Source organism: Pleurodeles waltl, chromosome 7 (genome assembly GCF_031143425.1).
Source record: "Pleurodeles waltl isolate 20211129_DDA chromosome 7, aPleWal1.hap1.20221129, whole genome shotgun sequence".
NCBI classification, from domain to species: Eukaryota; Metazoa; Chordata; class Amphibia; order Caudata; family Salamandridae; genus Pleurodeles; species Pleurodeles waltl.
In genome coordinates, this window is record NC_090446.1 from 508,103,416 (window position 1) to 508,117,359 (window position 13,944).

The 13,944-nt window shown below is 46.6% G+C and overlaps 1 protein-coding gene across 1 annotated transcript in view; it reads left to right on the plus strand.

Moving 5' to 3' along the window:
• Positions 1-13,944, plus strand: part of KAT8 (lysine acetyltransferase 8) — a 564,841-nt gene that overhangs the window by 346,181 nt on the left and 204,716 nt on the right. The window lies entirely within an intron of this gene.

Here is a 13,944-nt window from a genome sequence, read left to right on the forward strand (position 1 = left end):
GAGGTTTGGTGAGTTAGATGTGGAAGCGGAGGGAAGAGCTTAGGCAGAGTTATTTAGGAGATGAAAGTAGTAGAAAGTATTTGGGATGAGTCAGAGTGGGAATGGAGGATAGTTTGATAGAGATATGACATATGATGATGGGTAGATAAGTGTGATAAGATGAGAGCAGGGATTCATAGATATCTAGTAACAACCCACCCAGGAGCCATGCAATGACCCACGAACATGCCAAGCACAGAAACAACACATATATATATATATATATATATACACACACACAATCACATACAACCACACATGAATACACACACATATATGTACATACAATACATAATTAGAACCATGGGTAGATATACTTAGTCAAACAGGTTTAAAGAGTGTGTGTATTTTATTGTTATGACATAGTAGCGATACATATTTTCTAAAGAACTATAAATAGACACATAATCAGAAAAAATATTTATCAACATAGGCAAATGCAGTCCATAGTTGTTTGAATATGATGGTTATGAAGGAAAGAGCCAACTCTTGAGTAGTTTTCTGAAGACAAGAAAGTTATCTGTGGCTCTTATAGTTGGGGGTAATGAATTCCATAGTTTGGCTGCTTGAACGGAGAAGGATGTACCACATATAGTTGAAATGGCTGCTCTGTTTTCTCACTATGCCCCAGGTTTGGCAAGGACACAGTGGGGGCATATTGCTGATGCAGTTATGCCCTCACATATAGCATGGTGCACCCTGCCTTAGGGCTATAAGGCCTACCAGAAGGGTGACTTACCCATGACATACGCAGTGTAGGCTGGACACGGCACACAGGGAGTGTGCCATGTGGAGTTTACCTTTTTAGGTTTGCCCCAGTACACTCAGCCTGCACTGGCATTGCTGGGTGCAGGGCCCTAGAGGGTGCCACAATCAGTGCTGCTGCCCTCAGAGTCCTATCCTTAATATTACATGCCCTGGGTACTTGGGTACCTATTTACTAGGGACTTAGACTGACATCTAAGGGTGTATCCAATTGTGCCAAGCAGATTTAGGGAAAGAGCCCTGGACCAGGAAACCTGGTTAGCAGGGGCCCAGGGCACTACAACTTTTAGGACACATCAACATCAGGCAAAAGGGGGATATGGTGGTAACTATGGAAAAAGACACCTCCTCTCACATCCATGTCTCCCCCTACTTGGACGACTGGCTCATCAAAGCCAGTACCATCCAACAATGTCAGCGTCACTCTCAGCACACAGTATACCTTCTCTACACATTTGGATTCACACTCAGCTTTCTCAAATCCCACCTCCATCCTTTACAGATACAGCCTTAGATGGCGGCAGTTCTCAATACTCAGTCAGCGTTGCCATTTCGAAGCCCAGCTTGAATTAAAACTTTTCAAACTTTTCTATCCCAACTACAAGAAAAACACACTTACACAGTGAGAAGAATGATGCAGTTACTAGTGATTATGTCGTCCTGCATTGCCATTGTTCCCCCATGCCGGACTACACATGCATCCCTTACAGCAGTGTCTATCTCGTCAGTGGTCTTAGTCACAGGATCATCGTGTTGTAGTGATCTAGTGTTGTTGCACTGCCAGACTCACCGCTTTCTGCAAAGGTGGAATCCCACCAACCTTTCCAAGGGGCAGCCCTTTCAAGAGCCTGTGCCTCAAGTCACTCTCACTACCGATGCATCACAGACTGGTTAGGGAGCTCACCTCAACAACCTCACAATACAAGGTATGTGGGATCCCATTCAACAAACTTCTCCCACCAACTACTTGGAGTTACTGGCACTCTTTCTAGCACTCAAAGCCTTTCTTCCACAACTCTCCCACAAAGTGGTTCTAGTCCGCACAGACAACATGACAGCCATGTATTATCTACAAACATTGTCTGGGAGGGGTGGGGGGGGGGGAGAAGGGAGAGTCACGTTTTTCTCAATTGTCCCTTCTTGGTCAGACAATTTGAAATGGGTAATTCACCACTGCATTTGCTTACTGGCAGAATATCTTCCAGGAATGGACAACCAGGTTGCGGACCCCCTCAGCAGGTTACAGCAACAAGTCCACGAAAGGGAACTTGACCCACAAGTACTTCACCAATACTTTCAAAAGTGGAGCACACCACAAATAGACCTCTTCGCCACCGCAGAAAATTCAAAATGCCAAAACATTGCCTCCAGATACCCACACCCTCAGTCCAAGGGGCAATGCTCTATGGATGAATTGTTCAGGTATATTTGCATGCGCTTTTCCACCTCTCCCACTTATTCTGTCTATAGTTTGCAAAATGAGACAAACATCACTCACCATGATCCTTGTAGCACCTATATGGACATGTCAACCTTGGTTCACAACACTGTTGGATCTCTCTGTAGTTCCTCACAAGAAACTCCCCAACATGCTGGACCTTGTCACTCAAAGGCAAGGTCAGATCAGACATCCAGACCCCAAAACACTCAATCTTGCTATATGGCTCCTAAAGTCATAGAGTTTGGTTATTTGAATCTTCCCTCAGAATGTATGGACATTTTTAGGGAGGCACCTAAAGCTACAACTAAACATTGTTATGCTGCAAAATAGAAACATTTTGTCTGCTACTGTCAACTTAAACACACTAACCCACTCAAAGCCTCAGTTTAAGACATTATCTCCTACATTTACAAAAGGCAAACCTGGCATACTCATCTATTAGACGTCATTTAGCGGCTATAGCTGCTTACCTCCAAAATAGACAAAATATCTCTCTATTCAGGATTCCAGTTATCAGAGCCTTCACAGAAGGCCTGAAAATAGTAATTTCACCCAGGGCTTCCCAGTCCCATCATGAAACCTTAATGTTGTATTTACAAGACTCATGGGTCTCCACCTTTTGAGCCTATGCACTCCTGTTCCCCCTCAGACCCACCCGCTCACACACCCACCCAATCAGGCCCACTAACTCCCCCCCCCCCCAATACACTCATACACCCCCTCACATACACCCCCCCACACACACAGTCATACAGCCCCTCAAACCCACAGTGTGGAGTTGACTGCATGCGGCCAACCCCCCGAAGCTGGGGGCCACCTGCCATCCACGTGGTGTTGGCTGCAGGGCTTGGCTGCAGGCCAGGCCCTACGGCCAACCCCTTCGCCGCACACAACCAAAGGCCATGCGCAGAGGTGGTTGGATTAACGTATGTTAATTAAATATTACTTTGTCAAACCCAAGAAATTCACTGGAAAAAACAAAGGTTAAGAAGTAGAGTTTAAAAAACAAAACAAAAAAAAACCTTGAAAGTGCACTTAAAAAAAACAAACAAAGGTTACAGGAACGGTATAGTTAGATTCAGATTCTACACGCACAAAACTATAGAAATCCAACTGTTATCGTGGTATTTACCTCAAGAATATGGAACACGTGCCTTAAGGTAACTGTGCCTTGCTCCATTCGATGCATTGCTAATCATCCCACATATTACATCATTCATGACAACTTCTGTGATATCATTGACAATATCACTGCAACCTTTGCTAATAAAATTATTGGTAAGGAAACTGTGCATGGCAGGGGCACGTGTGTACCCTGCTTTATCATGCTCTCCTGACTGCAAGCCATGCTGTGAATTGACTGGTAGGACTGCCTCCTTCTACAAGGTGAATGTACACACTGAGCCTTTGAAGGAGGACTTCATTTTTGAGACCCTATCCTCCAATCACCGCTCCGCCCCATAATCAGTGGCATGCTGCGTCACACCTCGCACATCTTTAGTCACCCCATTTGTGTCTGGGTCATCACACCTAGGGTGGACAAAAAATGTCAAAGCTTCCCGTACTGACTCTGTATATTTGTGGCTAGCTCTGCCTGACTCTATAGTTGTCACTACTTCCTGTGAGATAGCCAACTCTGAGGCTATGGTTGATGTCCCTTCACTAGATAGTGCAAACATATAGATGCTGTGGGCAAGAGGGTAGCTGTGCAATCGGCCAACCATTGGCAGATTGGCAATTCCATTGACTGCACCCACTGGAATGGAATTAATTAGCTCTGACAATTTCCCAGAGGAGCACAGGAAAAAGGTCTCTGAGATCGTTTCTGAGGGAAAACAGATCTCCAACATCAACACTGCTGCTATACGGGTCAATTCAAGTATCCTTCTTCGCAGGCATGCATGGCTCTGTATCTCCATCTTCAAGCCGGCAGTTTAGAAACATGCTGTTTGATGGCCAACATCTGTTTGTGCTGCAGGTTGACTAGATGGAAAAAGCATAAAGAGAGATATAGAAATGGCGAAGGTAATGGGTGCACTGCAGACACCTGCTCCCAGCAGCTTGTTTTGCTCTACAAACTACCGTGGATGCTCAAAGACCACTTCCCCTAAGGCAGTGGATTAATGAAACTTGAGGGGGGCCCCCTGCAAAGTACATGGAGGATGTTTCCTGTGATGGTAGCCCCATATGCTACACGCTTAAGTCAATGAGGAAAGGTAGGCTGCGAGTGAGGACTCTGGCAAAACCCAAAGGGGTCCTGGCTTGTGAGGGTCTCAACACTACAGATATTTACTTGAGCCGGGATGGGAGCTTGGGTGCAGAAGTGTTTTGTCTGGCGGGGGCAGTGAGTAATAGGGTCTCACTGTTCTTGGTGTACCTGCAGCAGAGGGGAAAGAAACACAGCAAGACTACTTCTGGCGTGAAGCTGACTTCGCTCAAAGTCCCTAGATGTACAGGTAAGTTTTTGGAGGCAATGGTGTTCTAATTGAACACAAACAAGCCTTGGTGCTTGCAGCTGGTGATGTTACTCCTGGGTATTGCTGCATGGAGGCTCCAGGAAGACTAAGCGTCTCAAAGACTGGATGGTTGATGGGACTGCACTCCTGGACACTCAGGATTCTCCTCCTCGTGAGTTGCTCCTTCGGTGGACCCGATGGTCAGCAAAACAGGGAACCGGGCAATTGCAGTTGATGCCTGCTGGTGCAGGGAAGTTACTCCTCCATTCCAAGAGAAGCTGGCTGGTTGGTGAAGTGCTCGCAGCCCTCTGAGGCTTTTGGAGGATGCAAAGCTGCTGGATAAGTTGGGTCCTTCCGACTGTCAAGGCAGGAGCAGGTAGGAAGGGTGTGATGCCAAAGTCCACAGCTAGTCCACAGTTCTTGCGCTGGTTGGCTCTTCTTTGTCCTTCTCTTTCTTTAGTCAGTCGAATCTGAGTTCCTGGTGTCAGGGGGACACTTAAATACTGAATTTAGAGACATTAAAGAGGAGTGAAGTGTAGTAGCCAATGGGCTACTTACCCTTGTGGTCGCTACACCCCCTATATGACCACTTACTGTGGGGACTGGGAATAACCCAGTCCCAGAGTTCCTAATTCTACCAAAAACAAAATGGTGGAACCATTCCTTCGTGGAACACTTCAGGCAGCCCACCTTAGGGTGTGTGACTAGCTTGGTGATGCAACACGCCTGCTTGCATAGCTAATTTCCTCCCAGTTCTGGAGCCAAATAGGTGTCAGTAGGGGGTGGAATCTCCCAGGTCTGGGGGAAGGTGGGGTCGCATATCAAAGGCAGCAGAGACTTTAAAGCTCTTGGCCTTGGTATGCAGATTCACTAGCCATCCTGCTGGAGGAGGTGTGAATACCTTTCTCTGGAGCAGGTATTGTTTCTGTCCTCAGAGCGCGGGCATTTACCTTCAGGGGTCAGAAACCCATCTGTGGTGGCAGGCTGGTCAATACATCAGCCAGCACACAAGAGGAGTAGTAGGTATGATGGGTGCACCCCAGAGGTATCCTCTGGGTGCATGTCACAATAAATCAGATACTGGCATCTGTATGGATTTATTGAGACGAGGTGTTTAATACCAAACACCATTATTTTCCGTGCAGCCATCATGTAGCTGGGTAACTCATGACGACCAGTGCCCAGTACATGTCCTTAAGATGGCTGCCCAGTCACTTGCAATATCTAGTAATGGTGCTAGACATCACGAAGGCATATCCGCTCATACATATATGTCCTCATATAAAATATAATAATGCACCCTGTCTTAGTGCTTCAAGGCCTGCTGTGGGCCTGCAAGGCCTGCTTGCATATATCATATGCAGTGACTTTGGCATGGCACACAGTGAGTGTGCTATGTCATGTTTTCACCATGACGCACAGACTGCATGCAGTTTGTATGTGGGTTCCTCAGGTGGCATAATACATGCTGCAGCCTTTATGTACCATATTTGGTACTCATGCCCTAGGTACCTCCTACTGGGGACTTAAAGGAGTTCCATAGTGTATGCCAGTTGTGTCATTTAGACCATTTTACCTTGTTTTTAGGAAAAGAGCACTGGCTCTGCGACCTGTTTAGCAGGCACCCAGTGCACGTTAATCGAAAAACAGTACCAGTGGCAAAAAATTAGTGGTGACCATGACATAAATGGGCACTTCCCTACACTTGACTTACCACTTCTCCCCGATCACACCACACCTGTCGGGGAGCGCCTCCAAAGATTCTTTGCTGCTTGACGGAACGTCACCTCCGATCAGTTAGTGCTGGATATTACTCAACATGGTTATTTTCTGGAGTTCACCTTCCCTTCTCCCACAATTACACCTCCCAAACACAAACTCTCTCCAGAACACCAAAGGCTACTCTGGGAAGAGGTCCATATGCTCCTTCTCAAAGGGGCTGTAGAATCTATCCTCCACCATCATCAGGGCACAGGAGTATACTTTGTACTTACTGATCCCCCAAAAAGATGGTTATCCGAACCCTTTCTGGAACTCAGACCTCTAAACAAATACATTCTTTCAGAGCACTTCCACATGGTTACTCCTCAGGATGTCATCCCACTACAACACTAAGGCGACCTCATGGCCGCTCTCATCTTAGACCATTATTTCCACATACTAATCTATCCGGCTCATTGTCAGTATTTTAGGTTTGTAGTCAGTGGAAAGCATTACCATTTCAAAGTGTTCTCCTTTGGGGTACCACTGTACCCAGGGTTTTCACCAAGTGCCTAGCAGTACTGGCTCCTCATTTACACAGAAAGGGTGTCCTTCTGTCTGGACAACTGTCTCATCAAGAATGCTGCCCGTCAAAATTGCAAGAGACACACTTGTCATGATAAACCTCCTTCACCACCTAGGATTTACTTTCAATGCTACAGAATCCCACATCCAACCTGTGCAGATGCAGCCCTACCTGGGGTCAATCCTCATATGAGAAGTAGGGACGGCTAATCCAAATGCTGCCAAGATGCAGTCCTTCCAGGCACTGATCCCTTATTTCCAACCAGGCCACCAAGTCAGTCAGGACAGTCGTGCGCCTCTGCATGATGGCCTCATGTATTGCCGTAGTGCCCCATGCTAGGTTACACGTGTCCTATGTAGTGCTCCCAAGCAGAGGGTCATTGGGATGGTGTAGTATTGATCAGCCGCCTGACCTGTCGCTCTCTGCAGTGGTGGAACACCAGCAACCTGTTGCAGGGGTGACTTTTTTTAAACTCAGTTCAGCAGAGGATCATTACAAGTGAAGCCTCCCTTATGGGATAGTTGTGCATTTACAGGACTTGACTGTTCAAGGTCAGTGGGAACCCAGTAACCAGGGTCTCCTTATCAGTTTTTTGGAACTGCTAGCTGTTCACCTTCCTTTGAAAGATTTTCCTTCCCTACTTGACTGGCAAGGTAGTCCTCATCAAGACATACAACATGACAGCCAAGTATTATCTTCAGAAGCAAGGGCGGCACCCGATCTCCCAGGCTCTCACTTAGCCCAGAGCATTTGGCAGTGGGCTCTCTGACACAAGCTCTGTCTAGTAGTGGAGTACCTTCTGGGAGTGGACAGCAAATTTTCTGTCACCCTCAGCAGGATGTGCCAGTAAGTCCACGGGTGGGAACTCCACCAATGGGTCCTCCAGTACTTCTGCAGTTGGAATCTACTAGAGATAGAACTCTGCCACAGCAGAAAATGCCAAATGCTCAAACATTGCCTCCAGGTTCCTACACATATAGACCAGGGACAATGCACTGTGGTTGAGTTGGTCAGGGACATTTGCCTACGTTTTTCCTCCTCTCACACTAATTCCATTTGAGGTTTGGAGGTTTTGGCAGGCGTCTCATACCCTCATTCTGGTGGCCTCCACTTGAGCTTGCCAACTCCAGTTCACCACTCTGCTCAAACTCATAGCGGTTCTTCTCATACTTTCTTGTATGAATCTCTTCCATTGAGAAAATATGTGAAGCAAGCACTTACTCCTCATTGGCCTGGCTGTTGCCACAGGCTTGTTTGGGGAAACTGCTGGTTTCTTGTATACATTTGATGGTAACAAATCCAATCTTCACTTTGTAATTCCTCCCCGCACAGAGATAAACAAGTTACTTATTTTCCATAACACCTACTCTGGTAGAGAGTCTATATAGCCACAGATTCCTGATCACCTTCTGATTTTCCCCAGGCACCAGACTGGAAACCTTCAATAGCAGTTCCCTTGTGCTTCCGTTGGTGGCTTTGTGAGGCTCCATGTCCGATCCGTCCTACATGGAATGCTACATCGGCACCACTACATCTGCGCTGCTTTCGGTTTCTTTTTTACCTCTGCGCTGTCAGAAGAGACCATGGAAATCAGATAGGCCAGTGTGCAGTTATTTTGACTGAGATCTTTATAGATTATTTTTAGGTGACTGTATGAGTCCGTTCCACATAACACAGAGGTGAGTGGGTTGGTGAGGCATCTACTGTTATTGTCTCTGAGAGAAGGTATTACCAAATGTAAGTAACTTAGGGCCATATGTACGAAAGCTTTTTCCCATAGACACAGAATGGGTAAAACCCTTTCGTACATCTGGCCCTTATTCTTCTAATGGAGACTTATGACTGTAGATTTCTCACCTTAGGACTAGATACCAAAACAGTACCTCCTCAGGTGGAGGGTCTGTGAAATGACTCTCCTAAGGAAACTCTATAGGACAGATCAGGAAAAATGGCCATTCTGCTGGACCTTTTAGAGCCGTTCAGATGTCTTGGACTACCACACTGTTCGCCAGCACAGTGGTAGCAGCCTTTGATCTGGTGGAATGAGCAAGCAGACCTTCTAGGGACTGCCGCTTTGCTGGCACATAGTTCTCTTTTGGACCACTTTCCTGTTCTTTGCTCCATAGTTGCCCACAAAACGTTGATTGTCCAGGCAGTGGTCTCCGGTTCGATCGCTGTAGAAACTAAGGGTCCTCTTGTGGGGTAAAGACTGTGGAGTCATTCTTCCTCTAAGTGAGGTGGAGTGCAATAAGTTGGCTTGGTGATGGATTGCCCTATGTGCAAGTATGTGACTGCGTTGGGTTGCAATGCTGCTTTTGTCTGGAGGACTTGTATGCCAATGAAGAAGAATTACATAGTTGTTTTACTGATATGGGTTGAAGTTAACTCGCTTGCTATGCTGAGGAAATGGCAATTAACACTGTTTAGATGTAGGGAGAAACTTTGCATTGGTTTTCAGGGTGTGCATAACAAAAAGGTGAAAACCAAATTAAGGTCCCAGTGCAGCAGTATCAAGGGGTGGTGGGAACATGTGTATCAATCCCTTTAGGAAAATCATCATAACTGGTGATTTGAAAAGGGATAGCTGGTCGGTTAAACGCAGAAGGGCTCAAAGATGACCTTTATTCATTGTTCCAGCGAGGCCTTGCTGGACTAAAGAATGACAATCAATGTCTGATAATATTGCAGGTAAAAGCTGAATATTACGGGAGGAACACCAACTTGTCCCTCTGTCCTGCAGACACTGCTTTGGTGGAAGAACTCCTGGCTGCCAGGATGACACTCACTACTTCACCAGGAACATCGAAGGTCATCAACTGTTGCTGCTCAATATCTAAGCGTGGAGGTTTAAGGAGAGCCAAATCGGAGGACTTGTACTCATGGCTAGATGTTCTGAGTATCACACTCTTATTGCCCAGTCCGGAGCCACTAGGAGGACCTAGGCCAGACCTTTTCTGTTTTTTTTCCAACACACTGCGCAGGATAGTAAGGGATGGAAAGGTGTGTAGGAGTCGTCACCCCCCATCCCCCAAAAATCAAGGCAAAAGGTGTTGGCAGTGATGAATAGACCGAGTTCTCCCTTTTGGTGAAAGATGCCCGTGCTACCTCTGAGTATAACTGCCATTTATGATCCACTAGGCAGTGTCTGTTTGTCTCCCCTAGCGTGCAAAGATCGCGCCAGGTGTCTGGTTACCAGGGAGATGCCCTGAGCCTTCAACCACTTCTGAAGAAGTAGCACCTCCTGGCACATAATCCACAATCCCACATTGCCCTGTTTTTTTGCAATACCACATGGGGGTTGTGTTGTCTGTGTGCACCTGTACCTGTTCCCCCTGACGGTTAGTAGATTCACCTTCAGTATCAACCAAATCACGCATACCTCCAACAAGTTGATGTGTGTGTGTGTGTGGGGGGGGGGGGGGGGCGGACGACTCCAGTGTAGCAGTTCCGGTCATCAATTCTGGGTGGAGCAAGGAGAGGGGTCTTCTGCCAGTCCATTTGCTTTCGAGCAGCCACCATTGCAGGTTTTTCAGTTTCCTCCAACACCTGGATGGACTCTGATAGGTCCATGTGATACTGAGCCCATTGAGACTTCAGATTCCACTGCTGAGGCATTTTTCACAAGAAGGATGCAGGTGGCCAAAAGGCCTCCACAGCTGCTCTCACAGAAACCCAGGTCAAAGATTAACATATCTGGATCGTAGCCTGAATGCCCAGGACTCGTAGAGTGGGAGGGAAGGCTCAGAAGAGCACCACTCCAGGATGAGTCCATTGACATGAAGGGCAGCTGTTGTGAGTGAGTCAGGTGTGACTTTGTCACATTGATGGAGAAACCCAACAAAGTGAACTAGTCGGCAGTCTTCTGGAAGTGGGTTATGACTGTTTCAGATGAGCCTGCCTTCAGTAGCCATTCTTTGAGGTATCCGAAGACTGGTATTCCCAACTTCCTCAGATGTCTGCGACTACTACCATCATCTTTGTGAATTGTGAACACCCGAGGTGCTGTACTGTTTAGGCCAAAGGGAAGCACGGAAAACAAAGTGCTTTTGGCCATCTTGAAACCATGGTTAACGTCTGTGGGACTGCAGGACAAGTATGTGAAAATAGGTATCCTACAGTTTCAATGACTCATCCATTCGCTGGAGTCTAGGGCAGATAAACTTGAGCCACAGTGAGCAATTTGAACTTTTCCCTCTGGAAAAAGTTCAGAGGGCGCAGATCGAGAACAGGACAGAGTTCTCCATTCTTTTTTGGCACCAGGGAGTAAAGCCAGTCTGAATCTCTTATGCCTGCACCCTCTCAAGGGCTCCCTTGGCCAAGAGACCTTGAGGTTCTCCTCAGTGCAAGGATAAGAGGTCTTCCTGGAGGCATTGTGGCGTGGGTGGCATTTGCGGGAGATGCAAGACCAAGGGTAAGGAGTAACCGTGTTGCACAATGTGGAGCACCCATTGGTCTGATGTGATGCTCCTCCACCTGGACACCTCAGAAGGTAGGAGATGCGGCCTCCCATTGGGCGGTCATGCGGTGCCAAGGGTGACCTGAACCTTTTTTTTTTTTTTTTTCTTTTCTTTTTTTTTGCCCTGAGGGGGACAGGGGACAGGGGTGAAGGAGAAACTGGGGGTGGTTAGGGGACTGGATAGATTGCTGCCCCTGACAGCGTAGACGCTTTTTACATGATCCTCTTCTTCAACCTTAATAGGACTGAGAGAGATGTTGAGGTACTTTCTGACGTTGCATCACCTGGTACCCGCTGCCAAAGCCGCGAAGGCATTCAACTTTTGAGGGAACTGCTGAACAGATGGAAAGAGACATGCACAGCAAGCAGTGGCTTTACTCTTTAAACCTTTTTAAGACCGAGTCTGCCTTCACACCAAACAGCCTATGGCCGTCAAAGGGCATGTCCATCAAAGATTTAGGCGTCAGTAAAGAAGCCTGTAGAGCCAATCCAGGCGAGATGCCGAAGCACCAGGCTGGTCTCAACAGCCCTACCCAGACAGTTGTGTCCAAGCCAGCGTGAATGGAGTACTTTGCTGTGGCCTGGCCATGTGTGTTGCATTGCAGGAATTGGCCAGACAGCTGGCAAGATGTCCACCACCCCGTTCCACAATGCATGTGAATACCTCCCCAGGAGGCAACTAGTATTGACAGATCTAAGGCAAGACTGGTGGATGACAAGCATGCGCTTGACAAACCTCTGCATTTTGACCCTGTCAGGAGGCACTGTAGGAGACTCCGTGGACGTTGCTTCAGAGTTGAAGTAAACTGAGCTGGGCTTGGGGCAGACTTGAAATGCGGTCGATTGGCGCAGTCGCGGACAGATCCACTGGTGGTAATTTGACTGGATCTGAACAAGGTGAACAAGGATAAGAACTCTGTGGCCTGGAGGTTCCTGGGGTGTCATGTGGCTCCAAACGATGGGCGTGGTTGGACAATGGAGTCCCATGCTTTGTCCTCTTGTGCTGCATTTTTTTTTCTTCTCATTCTTACCTGAACTAATGGACTTTGATGAACGGTCACAAAATTGGGCCAGGCATCGAGAGCACACCCTTAACTTTAGGGACTGGGCCTTTTTTTTTTTACTTTCTCTGAAGTTCTGTGACCGCTGGTTTTGCTTTGCCATTGCGGATGCCATTCTTGTTCATAGTCGTGCAGCAGTCAAACAATGCTGAGTTCTTCCTGGATCCACATCACTAAACACAAACATCTTTGGTGTATTTCACTAATGTCTGACATTTGCCATCCTTTCAAGGTTTTATACCCTGTTATTTTTGGATGGGACATGTCCTTCGGATACTGAATATTTTTCAAGGGAAGAGATTCTGTCAAACTGACAGGATTCGAAGGAGCTCCGGATCGGTGTCGGAAAGTGCAGAATGAAAGGAGCTGATGGTGCATGTAGGTTGCCCTGATATAGTGGCCTGATGTTGCATCTGGGGTTGGATGGATCCGATGCAAAGCCACATACCACCTATTGATGTGACAGGAAATTGCTATCAAAAGTTTCCGGATCCAGTCAGGCACATGGGAAATTCACCAAGTTTGAGATCTGCAGTTAAAAGTCTCTATCAGGAAAAAAACATATAAAAATATGTATATGCATCTCTAATGAAGATCCCACACTGGAGAACTAATTTTTACATTTAGATGATAATTTCCTCACATGTCTAGCACCTAAAAAAAAAAAAAGGCACATTTGTGCTGAGTCGTTTGCAGATTGGCTATCAACCCAGCTTACACTGTGGAGTAATGCTTTAGATCTCCCCAATGGGAGCACGAGTACTTTACAAAACATCCTGAGAACTAAGAGCTTCAGTTATGAAGCTTGTAGAGTATGGAGAACACATGGATTTAAGGCACTGTGAAGGCTCAAGATATGATGGTTGGGGCTAAAAAGGGGAAGGTTAAAGGGGTGTTCCAGCATCTTGGCAATGGTAATGAATGTGATCTTGCAGGTGTGATGGGGCAGAAGTAAAACCCTTATTACAGATGGGAAAATAAACTAGTGTACTATGTGGAGCTCTGTTTGTCAGATCTTTACTCCTATTTTGATCTGGACTCCTTAGTGCAGCTGGCAGACGTATGGAATTGTACGTTGCTCTCATATTGGGAAGACAAAATGGACCAGAAGGTTGTATGGCGGTTCAACTGAGTGGGCATATCTAATACACTATCAAAGCTGTCCACCCCTTCAGCATTCCATCCAGGTAGTCACACAATTCAGACCTTTACCTCTTCCCCCTACATCTACATAAGCTTTCTTTCATTCTTTCTTAAAAATCCAGAGATGGTCTTACATGGTTTTTATTTACTCGCACCCCTTTCATGCGCCATCCCTCCAATTGTCCTCATTGTAATCAGATGACTTGAGCGTTTCAAAAGATGGAATGTTAAAATTGTAAGAGATTAAGCAACCTTCACTATCCTAAATGTTTGTATCGGATTAAGCCACCTTTTGC